Consider the following 15371-nt stretch of genomic DNA (forward strand, 5'->3'; position numbering starts at 1 on the left):
CTCCAGGACCAGTGGAACAGCCAGTTTATAAGAACAGTTTAATTTCAGTTTTTATCCTACCTATATTTTAGTAATGTGTCAGAGGTCCACACTTGCCAGGGTCTGTTCTGTTCCTCGGGCTGGTTCTGACTCTGCTGTTAAAGTCACTGCAAGATGACTTTATGAGAACCAAATTGCCAGACCAAATTGCCAACTCTTATTCAGCCTCTGGCAGCTGCATTCTGAGGAATAAATGAAGAGAAGACACTCAGGCAAATACATATTCTTGTTTTTGTTTGTTTTTTAGACAGAGTCTTGCTCCATCGCCCTGGCTGGAGTACAGCAGCAAGATCTTGGGTCACTGCAACCTCTGCCTCCTGGGTTCAAGCAATTCTCCTGCCTCAGCCTCCCTACTAACTGGGATTATAGGTGCACACCACCAGACTAGGCTATTTTTTGTATTTTTAGTAGAAATGGGTCTCACCATGTTTGCCAGGCTGGTCTTGAACTCCTGACCTCAGGTGATACACCCACCTCAGCCTCCCAGCCTCCCAAAGTGTGTTGGGATTATAGGCATGAGCTACCACAGCCAGACAAATGCAAATGTATATATAATACACACACACACACACACACACATATGTATGTATATTATATATGTATAGATATATGTGTGTGTATATGTCTATATGTATGTGTGTATATATATATATATTTTGACACAGAGTCTCACTCTGTCACCAGGCTAGAGTGTAGTGAAGTGATCTTGGCTCATTGCAACCTTTGCCTCCTGGGATCAAGCGATTCTCCTGCCTCAGCCTCCTGAGTAGCTGGGACTACAGGCATGTGCCACCATGCCAGCTAATTTTTTGTATTTTTAGTAGAGATGGGGTTTCACCATGTTGGCTGGGATGGTCTTGAACTCCTGACCTTGTGATCCACCTGCCTTAGTCTCCCAAAGTGTTGGGATTACAGGTGTGAGGCACTGTGCCCGGCAAAATTTCATTGCAATTTAAAAAAATATTTGTAGAGATGGGATCTTGCTATGTTGCCCAGGCTGGCCTAGAACTCTTGGGCTCAAGTGGTCCTCCCACCTCAGCCTCCCAAAGTGCTGGGATTACAGGTGTGAGCCACTGTGCTCAACCCAGTCTTTCTTTTTGTCTTTTTATAGTTTTACCCTCAAAACTGCCATCACTTTTTTATTCTCTCAATACACAATTGTGCACAAAGGTTTGTGATCTGTCTCCGAACATCTGGACAGCTCACTCTGCACATCCAGGGATTCCAGCCAAAGGGATATTTCCCATATTGTTTTTCCCCTTGATCCACCCAAAAGTTCAGATTATCTGATGGAGGGCTGAGATTAGGGTCAGACAGGTGAAGCTGGATCATGGAAGAGAAAAGTAGGACCTTGTCTTTGTTTAAAATTTTGATATTTTGTTAATCATGGATTTTTTCCATTAATTTTAATTACTGAGGCTTTTGGTGCCCTGTTAAATTTTGGGCCAAGTTCGGTGACTCACGCCTGTAATCTCAACACTTTGGGAGACTGAGGAGGGCAGATCACAAGGTCAGTAGATGGAGACCATCCTGGCTAACACAGTGAAACCCTGTCTCTACTAAAAATACAAAAAATTAGCTGGGCATGGTGGCACATGCCTGTAGTCCCAGCTACTCAGGAGGCTGAGGCAGGAGAACTGTCTGAACCCGGGAGGTGGATGTTGCAGTGAGCCGAGATCACGCCACTGTACTCCATCCTGGGTAACAGACCAAGACTCCATCTCAAAAAAAAAAAATTACCTCAGTTGCTTTATCCTAGTTCTGACCTGCCATCAGGCTTGATCCTGTTTAAGTCATGGAAATTATGTAGTCCTATGTGTTGAAAGAGCATTGGAACTTAGGAGAGATGGTTCTAAAACGTAGCTCTGACTATCACTAGCTGTGTGACTTTGGATAGTCAGTGGCCCAATTGGGACCCCAGATGTCTCATGTGGAAAGCACAGGTGACATCTAATTCTAAACCTTTATGATTCTCCCCTGGTGTTTCCTAACTGAGAAGCTCAAAGATGGCAGCACCGCATATTCTAGCTCTTTTATTATTCTCCATGCCTCAATTTAGCACCAAATCCAGTCCCTTGCAGAGTGGATATTCAAACAATGTCTTCCAGTAAATGGTTTTTACACATTGGAACAAAAATGTAGATCAAGGTCCAAACCAAAAAGCCTATACAAATTAAAAACATTCTGCAAATGAAAACAAAACCTTCCCAAACAAGAATATTGTACCTCCTTCATTCCTCCCACAGAAAAGAACCAACTGAAATCATTGGTGTTTCTGATTCGTTTGAGTATGGCAGTCTTAATACTTTTTTTCCCCCAGGAAATATTCTATTCAAATATTTCAGATTTCGAGTGAAGAAGACTTATGTAATCATTCTGCCTTTGGGGCTTTCTGTCCATCTAAAGATGCTAGAACCACCCTAATGAGTCACAGTTCATAAAATGTAACATCTGTGAGAGAAGTTTATAAACATCAGCAATGCCCAAAACAGCTGTAGAATTTTAGAAGAAACAGAACTTCCACTTCCCAACTAGTTCTTCATATTTAAGTTGGCATAACTAGAAAGCAGAGACAGAGAACATTTGTGCATATAGCCCAAACTCCCTTTTCTTTTCGCCTTTTTTCCTTGAGAAAGAGAGAGAGAGAGGCTAGGTGCAATGGCTCACACTTGTAATCCCAGCACTTTGGGAGGCCCTGGTGGGCAGATTACTTGAGGCCAAAAGTTTGAGACCAGCCTGGCCAACATGGTGAAACCCTGCCTCCACTAAAAATACAAACAATTATCCAGGCATGGTGGTGCATGCCTGTAATCCCAGCTACTTGGGAGGCTGAGGCACAATGAGGCACAAGAATTGCTTGAGCCTAGGAGATGGAGGTTGCAGTAAGTAGAGATCCTACCACTGCATTCCAGCCTGGGTGACAGCACAAGATTCTGTCTCATTTAGAGAGAGAGAGAGAGAGAGAGAGAGAGAGAGAGAGAGAAGACAAAGTGTGTGAGTGTGAGCATATGCATGAGAAAGAGTGCAGGGAGGGAAAGAAGAAAAGGAGAGAGGTTAAAGATACTGATTCAATGGTAAAATACATGACCTTAAAATATAAAACATATTTTGAGAGGTCTTTTCTTAGCCTCCTTTTTTTTTTTTTTTGATGTCATCTCAATCTCGGCTCACTACAACCTTCTGCTCCTGGGTTCAAGTGATTCTCCTGCCTCAGCCTCCCAAGTAGCCGGGATTACAGGCATGTGACACCACACCCAGCTAATTTTTTGTATTTTTAGTAGAGACGGGGTTTCTCCATGTTGGTCAGGCCAGTCTCAAACTCCTGACCTCGTGATCCTCCTGCCTTGGCCTCCCAAAGTGCTGGGATTATAGGTGTGAGCCACCATGCCCGGCCCTATGACATCTTTTCCACATACCCATTCTCTAACCAGTGGTAGAAATGAAAGGGTAAGAATCACTTCAGATACCTCTTGACAATTTTGTAAATTGCTTCTGGACACAAAGAGTATATACTAATAGCTGTATAGTAAGTCATTTTAATTTACTTAATCTTTCTTTCATAGTTGATATTAACCACCTTGTCCCAGAAGCAAAGATCTTGTACTTGAGGGAAATGAAAGTGATCTTCTAAAGGCCATTAAGAATGGTGGGTCATAGAAAGGACAGACGTAGGTACATATCTGCACTGTCTATGGTCTCAATACTTTAGATAATTCAAAAGCCAAGTAGATCTCCAGGTATTCAAGTTCAAGAAAAGTTACAAAATATCTTGACATGTATACCAGTAATACAATATATCTTCACGGAAACATAACACAAGCATTTTTTCTTTTTATCTTTCTATTTTATTTCTATAGAGATGGGATCTTGCTATGTTGCCCAGGCTGGACTAGAACTCCTGGCCCAACAGATTTTCCCTTTAAGCCTCTGGAGTAGCTGGGATTATAGGCATGCACCATCATACCTAATAGGCAGTTCATTTCCGACAAGGAACTTGGAAGGAACATAGTAAACAACCACTTGATACAAGAAAATTTTGTTAAAAAAATTCTACTTTTAGAATAATTTCCTGTATCTTTTGTTCTCATCACAGATTTTCTCTAATAAGGCAAAGTCAGACAAAGCATTTTTTTCCCCTTTTCTTTCTTTCTTTCATTCTATTACTATTGTTATTATTATCATTATTTTTTTAGAGGCAGGGTTTCTGTCTCCAATGTTGGAGTGTAGGGGCATGATCATAGCTATCTGCAACCTCAAACTCCTGGACTCAAGGTATCCTCCTACCTTAGCCTCCTGAGTAACTGGGATTAAAGGCACCTGCCATCACTCCTGGCTAATTTTTGTATTTTTTGTGGAGATGAGGTTTCACCATGTTGGCCAGTCTGATCTCAGACTTCTGACCTCAAGTGATCCTCCCAAAGTGCTGGGATTATAGGCGTGAGCCACCCTGCCTGGGCAGCATTCACTTTAAGCAACATCTGCATTGAACTTTACGTCATTGCAATGCAAAGCAAATAATCTCCAACAGGTTTTCCTAGCAGATAATGTGTCTAGACAGTAATTGCAGACCCTGAATTATTTCCTTAAAATGGATTTCATAATTTTACATTAAAGAGATATGTAATATTGACTAATGGTTTATTTAGTGCCTTTTCACAATGAAAAGGAAGCAAATATAGTATTCCCCAGTGGGGTCCCAATCAACCACTTTTCATATACATATCCTTTGGACAAGTACCATTCACCAAAGGCATCAAAGTTAGTGTCCTGTGATGACCTGTTCTGTCATTTAAACATCCTAAATTTCTGCTCAAACACAACCCTTCTCCTTGACCTTGAGCTCAATGTGAGTCAACAACGGGATGTGGTAGCTAAAAAAAAAAGTATTTGCCCTTTGGCTGTCTTGACAGAATTGGAGGAGTGTTTATCCAATTCTATTTGAACTCATCAGACAGCACCTAGGGGTACTTTGTTCTTTTCTAGGAATTACAGTTTAAGAGAAACAATGATAAACAGGAATATGACCAGAGGAGACAACCGGATGGACAGAAACTATATCATGTGAGGAGCACTGAACAAACTGGTGGAAGCTCTTTTTCTGGGAAAAGAAAGAGCAGGGTCACATTTTTCCTTTTTTTTTCTTTTTCTTTTTTTTGAGATGGAGTTTCGCTCTTGTTACCCAGGCTGGAGTGCAATGGCGCGATCTTGGCTCACCGCAACCTCCGCCTCCTGGGTTCAGGCAATTCTCCTGCCTTTGTATTTTTAGTAGAGACGGGGTCTCACCATGTTGACCAGGATGGTCTTGATCTCTTGACCTCGTGATCCACCTGCCTCCGCCTCCCAAAGTGCTGGGATTACGGGCGTGAGCCACCGCGCCCGGCCCCACATTTTTTCAAATGTCCAAGGGCTGACATTTGAAAGAGGGAACTGTTTAAACTGGCCTCAAAAAATTGAGGTACACTAATGTTAGCTCAATGTAAGGCAGAATTTCCTAAAGATTATAGTTGTTAAACATTTAATAAATTGATTAAATGAATTATTTATTCAGTACCTACTATGTATTCTAGGCCCTGGAGAAAGAGCAGGACACAGAACGTATGGAGCTTTCATTCTACTATAAAGCTATGTCAGAGGATGGTACATTTCTCATGCTTGGAGATGTTTAATGATGCAACCATAAAGTGGGGGGGTTAAGCAGGAAATCAGACATTATACGGGATTGGATTTACTGATGTCTAAAGTTCAGTCGATGCCGACACTCTAAGGTTCTGTTAGGTTCCACCAAGTTTTTTGGAGGGATGGGGTGACATGGAGGGTATAGAGGACGGGTATGTTTTTTTTTTTTTTTTTCAATCTTTAAGCTGTTTGAAAAGGGGTGGAGTCAGATTGGCTAAAGATCATGGGATCACAGCCTTGGTTGTGCGTGTGTGTTTTTTCCCTTTGTTTTTAAAAGATGGGCCTCACTCAGTTGCCCAGACTGGCGTGCAATGGCGCAATAATGGTTCACTTTCAACCTACTGGGGTCAAGCGATTCTCCTGCTCAGCCTCCTGAGTAGCTGAGACTGCAGGCACGCCACCACATTCCGCACTAGCCTTGCTAAAGCTGGATGGCTTCCATAGGTATTCGCCCAGGGCGCCCGCCTCCTAGGGCTGGGGATGGGGAGGTGGGTGGTGGCGGCAGCGGTTGCGGGGGGGCGGGGTTTCAATCCACCCAGGTCAGGCGGCCAGCTTACCTTACCACAGAAGAGGAAAACTCTGCTCCTCTCAGTGTCTGAGTCCACATGGCACTATGGACCTCAGATGCTACTGCCCCTCAAGGCCCGTCACCCCTTCACCCACTGCGCCCATTCCAGCACGTTTCCTCTTCTGTAACAAACACCTCCCAAACTCACCTTCTACCCTAGTTCTTTCCTCCTACCAAATCGACCTCCTCCCTCCTAGATACCATGTTTTGTGCCCCTTTGTAGCCACAAACTTGAACCTAGCTCCATTTGAGCTCCCGCCTGTAATCCCAGCACTTTGGGAGGCGAAGTGGGCGGATCACTGAGGTCGGGAGTTTGAGACTAGACTGACCAACATGGTGAAACCTTGTCTCTAATAAAACCACCAAAAAAAAAAAATTAGCCAGGCGTGGTGGCGCATGCCTGTAGTCCCAGCTACTCAGGAGGCTGAGGAAGGAGAATCACTTGAACCAGCACCCGGGAGGCAGAGGTTGCAGTGAGCTGAGATCGCGCTACTGCACTCCAGCCTGGGTGACAGAGCAAGACTCCATCTCAAGAAAAAAAAAAAAAAAAAGCCCAATATCTGTACCTTGCACTCGTTACAAATCGTGTCCACAGCCCACTCCCCAACCTCCACCTCCAGGGGATGATTGGGGGCTGGAGATTGCATTAATTTCCAATGGCCAGTGGTTTAATCAATCATGACTAAGTAATGAGCCACCGTAAAAACCAGAGCTTCCGGTTTGGTGAACATGCGGAGGTCCTGCAAATGGTGCGCGCCCAGAGGTCATGGAAGCTCCGCGCCCCTTCCACAGACCTTGTCCCGTGCCTCGCTCCCATCTGGCTCTTCTTGAGTTCTGGCCTTTGTAGTAATCTTGTAAGTACACCATTTTCCCGAGTTCTCCCCCCTGATCTAGCAAACTAATGAATGTGAGGGGCGGTCGTGGGAAACCTGATTTATATTGTATTTTAGAAGAATGGGTAACAACCTGGACTTGTAATTGGCTTCTGAAATGGGAGCGGTCTTGTGTAAAGACGCCCTTGATTTACGCGGGTCTGTGCTATCTCCAGGCAGAAAAGGCCAGAACTAATTTTTTTTGTTTTGTTTTAACGAAGTTTCGCTCTTGTCGCCCAGGCTGGAGTGCGGTGGCGCGGCTCACTGCAACCTCCGCCTCCCGTATTCAAGTGATTCTCCTGCGTCATTCCCCCGAGTAGCTGGGACTAAGGGCGCGCGCCACCACGCCCAGCTAATTTTTCTGTTTTTAGTAGAGACAGGGTTTCACCATGTTGGCAGGGACGGTTTCCATTTCCTGACCGCGTGATCCACCCGCATCGGCCTCCCAAAGTGCTGGGATTACCGGCGTCAGCCACTGTACCTGGCCGAACTGAGTTAATTTTTAGGACACAAGTTTATGTTCAAGCCTGGCAAGGTGGTTTATGCCTGGAATACCAGCCAGGCAGAGGATTGCGTGAGGCCAGAATTTGGAGACCTATTTGGGCGACATAACAAGACCCAGTCTCTAAATAACTTTTTTTTTTTTTTTTTTTTTTTTTTTTGAGACTGAATGTTGCTCTATTACCTAGGCTGGAGTGCAATGGTAGGATCTCGGCTGACTGCAACCTCTGCCTCCTGGTCTCAAGAGATCCTCCCATCTCAGCCTCCTGAGTAAATGGAATTCCAGGCATGAGCCACCTGTCTGGCTATTTTTTTTTTCTTTTTTGAGATGGGGTGTCAGGCTTGAGTGTAGTGGTGTGATCCTGGCTCACTGCAGCCTCCACCTCCCCAGGCTCAGGTGATCCTCCCACCTCAGTTTTTGCATTTTTGCACAGATGCGGTTTCACCATGTCACCCAGGCTGATCTTGAACTTTTGGGCTCAAGCAATCTGCCCACCTTGGCCTCCCAAAGTGCTAGGATTACAGGCATGAGCCACCAAACCTGGCCTCTAAAAAATTTTTTTAAGTTAGCTGGATGCGATCATGCATACCTGCAGTCTCAGCTACTTGGGAGGCTGAGGAAGAAGGATCACTTCAGTCTAGGAGTTTGAGACTGTAGTGAGTTATGATCCTACCACTGTATTCCAGACTAGGCAGACCAGACCAGACCTCACAGTCTCTTAAAAAAAAAAAAAAGAAAAAGAAAAAGCTGGTCAGAGTGGCTCAGGCTTGTAATCCCAGCACTTTGGGAGGCTGGGCTGGGAGGATCACTTGAAGCCAGGAATTTGAGACCAGCCTGGGCAACATGGTGGGACCTTGTCTCTACAGAAAAATCAGCCAGTCATGGTGGTGCACACCTGTAGTCTCAGCTGCTTCAGGAGCTAAGGTGGAAGAATGGCTTGACCCTAGGAAGTCGAAGATCCAGTGAGCAGAGATTGCACCACTGCACTCCAGCATGGGTGACAAAGAGAGACTCTGAATCAAAAAGAAAAAGAAAAAGAAAGAAAAGAATTAGAGAATTGCTTGGTGTGGGAAAAACTCTCTAACCTGGTGGTAGAAGTATTGAGAATATTTTGAGTATAGAAAAATGTTTATCCCATCATATACTCAGTATATATAACCTATTACTCTAATTTTCTTTTCTATCTCAAGTCCCTTCCAATTTCCTATATTCCTTCTATTTCTAGTGTCCTTCTAGTTCCTATGTTCTTTTCTTTTCCTTTTTTCTAGAGACAGGATCTTGCTCTGTCACCCAGGCTGGAATATAGTGGCCCGATCATACTTAATTGCAGCCTCAACTCCTGGGCTGAAGTAATCTGGCCTCAGCCTCCCAAGTAGCTGGGGCTCTTAGTTCCTGCTTTTTTATTATAGGTACTGCTCTGCATGTTTTTCTCAGCCCAGCATAGATAGTAAATCAAATACATTGATCAAGCTTGTCATATAAATAAATGTTTTGGTACAATCAGTTCCTGTTCTTTCATCAGTGATCTAGGGAACTGGAGAAGAAACCATGAGTAAACAGTTCTAGGTTTGTTGTATGAAAGACCAAGATAGTATATGTTAGGGCATAGCACAGTGTCCAGATCATAGTAAGAGCTCAATAAATATGCAATATCATTGTTATGACTCTACTTGATTGATCCCTTCAGAGTGTATTATGAAATATTTCACATGCCTTACATGAGTTTGTTGATACGTAGCAAATTCTCAGAGTTCTAGATAATTTAATGATCGATGGCTCTAATCAGAGAGCTCATTTGATAATATTATTTGTAGTTCCTTTTTTTTTTTTTAAGATGGAGTCTTGCTCTGTTGCCCAGGCTGGAGTGCAATGGTGTGATCTCGGCTCACTGCAACCTCCATCTCCTGGGTTCAAGCAATTCTCCTGCCTCAACCTCCTAAGTAGCAGAGATTATAGGCGTGAGCCACCATGCCTGGGTTGTGTTTACTTTTGATGGCATTTTGGATCTGGGTTTCATCCAAAGAGAAAATATCAGCTGAAAGACTGCTGTGAGCAACAAAATAATAGTTTCCTGCTGTTACAGTAAAGCTACACTGTGTTCATTCCATCTCTGACAAAGTGGCACATTCTGATCCTGTGATAATGTTCCACCAAAGGAGTTTATTTATTTTGCGGCAAAAGATTTGTGTAGATGAGTTCATTTCTTGTGATGAATATCAGTATAACATAACCAAGCTACTTGCTATGATCTCACTGACCTGCTATAATCCAACTGGCTAAAGAAGCAATCAGTGGTTTGTCTTAGCAAGAGATATATTTGATTTGTTTACTCTCTTAAGTTTGATGAATATATCATTTACTGATTGCTTGAGAAAAAAGTAAAAACAAGTGGTCATGATGTGGGAAATTACTAAAGAGCATCCAGTGATTCTGAGCAGATTCTATTTACCATATCTAGAAAATGGCTCTTTATTTAAAAAAAAATCTATCTTTATTTAAGGCTGAAAGATGTGTGAATATTCTTGTAAGTGTTCAAGTAACAAGTTAAAAAGCTAAACTTTTTTTTAAACTTCCTGCATTTTGGGAAATCTAACATTTCTGAGGAAGTCTCAAAATATGACTTTTTTTTTTTTCTTTTTTGGAAACACTCTGTCTCCTGGCTAGAGTGCAATAGCAAGATCATAGCTCACTGCAGCCTCAAACTCCTGGGCTCAAGTGGTCCTCCCACCTCTGCCTCCCCAGTGGTTGGGACTACAGGTGTGCACACCAAACCCAGCTAATTTTTTTTTTTAATTTGGGGTAGAGATGGGGTTCTTACTATGTTCAAGACGGTGATCCTGAACTCCTGGGCTCAAGTGATCTTCCTGCCTTGGCCTCCCAAAGTGGTGGGATTATAGGTGTGAGGTGAAAATGCCACTTTTACACAGTGTTAGGTATGTTATCATCCTTCCTACAAGACAAGCAGTTTTCAGTGTCTGCTGAAATACACCTTACCCCATTCAACTGCCAAAAATCCAAAAAGATCATGGAGAAATACCACATTTATATATGAAATATCATTCCAGAACAAAGAGTCCCTCCCAGATAAGAAAAAAACCATTTCATTTTACCATTTAAATTTTTCCCAGCTTCTTGTTTGTTGCATGTAAAGAATATTAATTAAGTGTGCATTTATATGTGTGTGTTAATAGTAATAAAATCATTCCAAAGGTGGATGATTTTATTGTGAATACAGTTAATAAAATGAGAGTCCCATTGGGGCACAGTGACAAATGGAAAGGCCATATTTAATGTTATCAATACAATTGGGTGACAGAATAAATAATTCATATTAACATGGCATGTTCCATATAGTAAGCAAAAATTTATTTGACAAAGCTTTTATCTCCTGAACTTGCTGGTGGTTTTGGAACTAAAGAGAAAATCACCAGCTCTTCTAAAGTGTAAGTGGTACTTTTAGACATTGCTTCCCTAAATGAACTCTTCCCTGCCTCCACAAACCTATGCCCTTGCCTAAATCAGGGCCTTTGCTCTAAGCTCCTCACTTACATGTTACTATGAATGTGGAAGCTTATTTCATGGATGTCTGTCTCCCCCAGCAGCCTGCAGTTTTGCTTTCCTTTATACTCCCAGAGCCTAGCACAGTGCCTGGCAGACAGTAGGGCTCAATAGTGTTCCTTGAAGGAAAGACTATTCAGTAGGCTTTGTGGAAGGCATTCATGTACATGGGCATCTTGGCAATAACTATTTTGTCTGAGAAGGAAAATGTGAACTGGAGAAGAGAATTTAAATTCTTATTTATTATCAAACCTATTAGTTCCTGTTTCATTTCTCTCTCTCTTTTTTTTTTTAAATCAAAGGCATTAAAAGAATGTTGAGTACCTAGGAAAGCTAGCCCCACTCCTGGTGTGTTCAATCTGTTCAGCCACTTCCTTAGCCCAGCACTTTTGATTGACAACAGGTCCCATTTCCAGGAAAACACGATGAGATTTTTCTCCAAACTGGTACGAGGAACTAACAAGTACACTATAAACCATTCTCACTGTCACGTATTGCTTATAATTTTTTTGTTGTTGTTTTGAGATAGAGTCTCTTGCTCTGTGGCCCAGGCTGGAGCAGTGGCGCAACCTCGGCTCACTGCATTCTCTGCCACCAGGGTTCAAGAGATTCTCCTGCCCCAGCCTCCAGAGTAGCTGGGACAAGTGTACATCACCCCACCTGGCTAATTTTGTATTTGTATTTGTATTTTATGTTTTATTTTTTTTTTGAGACGGAGTTTCGCTGTTGTTACCCAGACTGGAGTGCAATGGCACAATCTCGGCTCACTGCAACCTCTGCCTCCTGGGTTCAAGCAATTCTCCTGCCTCAACCTCCCGAGTAGCTGGGACTACAGGTGTGCACCACCATGCCCAGCTTATTTTTGTATTTTTAGTAGAGACGGGGTTTCACCATGCTGACCAGGATGGTCTAGATCTGTTGACCTCGTGATCCACCCGCCTCAGCCTCCCAAAGTGCTGGGATTATAGGCGTGAGCCACCGCGCCCGGCTTGTATTTTTATTTAATTAATTAACTAATTTTATTTTTTAAGAGATGGAGTCTTGCTCTATCGCCCAGGCTAGAGTGCATCTTGGCTCACTGCAACCTGTGCCTCCTGGATTCAAGTGAATCTCCTGCCTCAGTCTCCTGAGTAGCTGGGATTACCAGCACCTACCACCATGCCTGGCTATTTTTTTTGTATTTTCAGTAGAGATGGGTTTCACCATGTTGGCCAGGCTGGTCTTGAACTCCTGACCTCAGGTGATCCATCTGCCTTGGCCTTCCAAAGTGTTGGGACCACAGGCGTGAGCCACTGCATCCGACAATTTTGTATTTTTAGAGAAAAGGTTTTACCATGTTGGCCAGGCTGCTCTCAAACACCTGACCTCAGGTGATCCACCTGCCTCAGCCTCCCAAAGTGCTGGGATTACAGGCATGAGATACCCTGCCTGGCCTGTTGCTTATAATTAAAACAAGTTGACCTAACTCCACTCAAAGGAAGCAAGTACCAACCACATCTAATTATGTAAGTAGCATTTAATACATACAGCACTACTCAGCATTTCCTGAGTACTTTTTAAGCACAGTACAATGCTAAGCAACTTCACATGCATTGTCACACTGAACTCTCATAAGAATCCTGGGAGGTACTCTTATTATTTCCACGAGGCTAAGAGATTTTTGGCACTTAGTAAAAGTGGTGAAGACCAGACTAAACATCTGGGTCTGTCTGACCTCGGGGCCTTCCTTCTTAACGCCTGTACACACAGTCTCTCTGAGTAATGATCTGTTAAGGTGTTCATCTCCCTTAGTAAACTAAGAACATCAAGGACAAGGAATATTTTTTACTCATCCTTGTATCTCAGCGAGGAGCAGAGTGCTCAATAGGTGCTCAATGAATGTCAAGTGAATGAAGAAGGAAGTGTTTTTCAATCATCAAAACTATTATGTTTAGGCTGGGTATAATCCCAGCAGTTTGGGAGGCAGAGGTGGGAGGATTGCTTGAGTCCAGGAGTTTGAAACCAGCTGGGAAACATAATGAGACCTCCATCTCTACAAAATCGAAAAAGAAGCCAGGCATGGTAGTATATGCCTGTAGTCCTAGCTACTCAGAGGTGGTAGGATCATTTGGGCCTAGGAGGTTGAGGTTGCAGTGAACTGTGATAGTGCTACTATACTCCAGCCTGGGCAACAGAGAGAGCTGTGTCTCAAAAACTAACAAATCATGCTTACTATGGTTTTAATGTGTAGAAATACACAAATGTTTATATAAATGAGAAATATTTACATATATAAATGTATGTAACTTTTTTTTTTCAGACAGGGTCTCACTCTGTAATGGAGGCTAGAATATAGTGGCATGGTCACATTTCCCTGCAGCCTCCACCTTCCAGGCTCCAGCAATCCTCCTGCTTCAGCTTCCCAAGTAGCTGGAAGTATAGGCATGTACTACCATGCCTGGCTAATTTTTAAAATTTTGATAGAAATGTGGACTCACTATGGTGCCCAGGCTGGTCTCGAACTTTTGGGCTCAAGCAATTCTCCCATGTTGGCCTCTTGAAAGTGCTTGGGCTACAGGTGTGGGCCATGGGGCCCAGTCTCCTATTTTTATTAAATTATTGATTCATTTTTTATGTTAAAGCATAAGAAACTGCTATTTTGTTAGATCAAAAATTGTCAAGGTCACAGCCAGGCCCAGTGGCTCACACCTGTAATCCTAACACTTTGGGAGGCCGAGGTGGACGGATCACTTAAGGCCAGGAGTTGGAGACTAGCCTGGACAACATGGTGAAACTCTGTCTCTATGAAAAATACAAAAATTAGCCAGGGATGGTAACATATGCCTGTAATCCCAGCTACTCTGATGGCTGAAGCAAGAGAATCACTTGAACCCAGAGGTGGAGGCTACAGTGAGCTGAGATCACACCACTGCCCTTCAGCCTGGGTAATAGAGTGAGACTCTGTCTCCCCCTGCCCGCCCCACCAAATAGCACTTTTTTTGGTTATTTGTTTTTTTCAACTTCTTTTTTTTTTTGAGATGGAAACTCATTCTGTCACCCAGGCTGGAATGCAGTGGTATGATCTCAGCTCACTGCAACCTCTGCCCCCCAGGTTCAAGTGATTCTCCTAGTTCAGCCTCCCAAATAGTTGGGACTACAGGCCTGTGCCACCATACCCAGCTAATTTTTTTTTGTTTTGCGCATTTTTAGTAGGGATGGAGTTTCATTCTGTTAGCCAAGATGGTCTCCACCTCCTGACCTTGTGATCTGCCCACCTTGGCCTCCTGAAGTTCTGGGATTACAAGAATGAGCCTCTTTTTTCAACTTTGATTTTAAGTTCCAGGATACAGGTTCAGGATGTACAGGTTTGTTACGTAGGTAAATGTGTGTTAGGGTGGTTTGTTGCACAAATCAACCCATCACTTAGGTATTAAACCCAGCATCCATTAGCTATTCTTTCTGATGCTCTCTCTCCCCCAACCCTCCCACATGCTCCAGTGTGTGTTGTTACCCCATGTGTCCATGTGTTCGAATCATTCAATTCCCACTTTTAAGTGAGAACATGCCATGTTCCTGTGAATGGTTTTCTTTTCTTTCTTTATTTCTTTCTTCGGAGACAAAGTCTCACTCTGTTACACAAACTGGAGTGCAGTAGCACTCCAGAGCTGAGTGTACTCAGCTCACTGCAACCTCTGCCTCCCAAGTTCAAGGAATTCTCCTGCCTCAGCCTCCCGAGTACTGGGGTTACAGGTGGGCGCCACCACAGTCAGCTAATATTTGTATTTTTAGTAGAGATGGGGTTTCACCATGTTGGCCAGGCCAGTCTTGAACTCCCAACCTCAGGTGATCACCTGCCTCAGCCTCCCAAAGTGCTGGGATTACAAGCCTAAGCCACCATGCCCGGCCTCATGTTTGGTTTTCTGTTCCTGTGTTAGTCTGCTGAGGATAATGGCTTCTAGCTCCATCCATGTCACTGCAAAAGACATGATCTGATTCCTTTTCATGGCTGCATAGTATTCCATGGTGTATATGCACCACATTTTCTTTATCCAGTCTATTATTGATAGGCACTTAGGTTGATTCCATTTCTTTGCTATTGTGAATAGCAAATAGTTTTTGTCTTTTTTTTTTTTTTAGATGGAATCTCACTCTGTCACCAGACTGGAGTGCCATGGTG

The 15371-nt window shown here is 43.3% G+C and overlaps 1 long non-coding RNA gene and 1 other non-coding gene across 3 annotated transcripts in view; one reads left to right on the forward strand and one right to left on the reverse strand.

Moving 5' to 3' along the window:
- LOC100414767 (G protein-coupled receptor 1) overlaps positions 1–15371 on the reverse strand; it is a 25211-nt gene continuing 9840 nt past the window's right edge. The window contains exon 3 of the transcript XR_001912338.4: positions 1–221. This is a non-coding gene — a transcript (G protein-coupled receptor 1). The remainder of the gene's footprint in view (positions 222–15371) is intronic.
- LOC108592264 (uncharacterized) overlaps positions 7008–15371 on the forward strand; it is a 27264-nt gene continuing 18900 nt past the window's right edge. Inside the window, exon 1 of one of the 2 annotated variants that reach the window (XR_004745085.3) lies at positions 7008–7137. This is a non-coding gene — a long non-coding RNA (uncharacterized LOC108592264). The remainder of the gene's footprint in view (positions 7138–15371) is intronic. The other variant, XR_013519070.1, reaches the window with a different exon arrangement.

Source organism: Callithrix jacchus, chromosome 6 (assembly GCF_049354715.1).
Source record: "Callithrix jacchus isolate 240 chromosome 6, calJac240_pri, whole genome shotgun sequence".
Classification (NCBI taxonomy): Eukaryota; Metazoa; Chordata; class Mammalia; order Primates; family Cebidae; genus Callithrix; species Callithrix jacchus.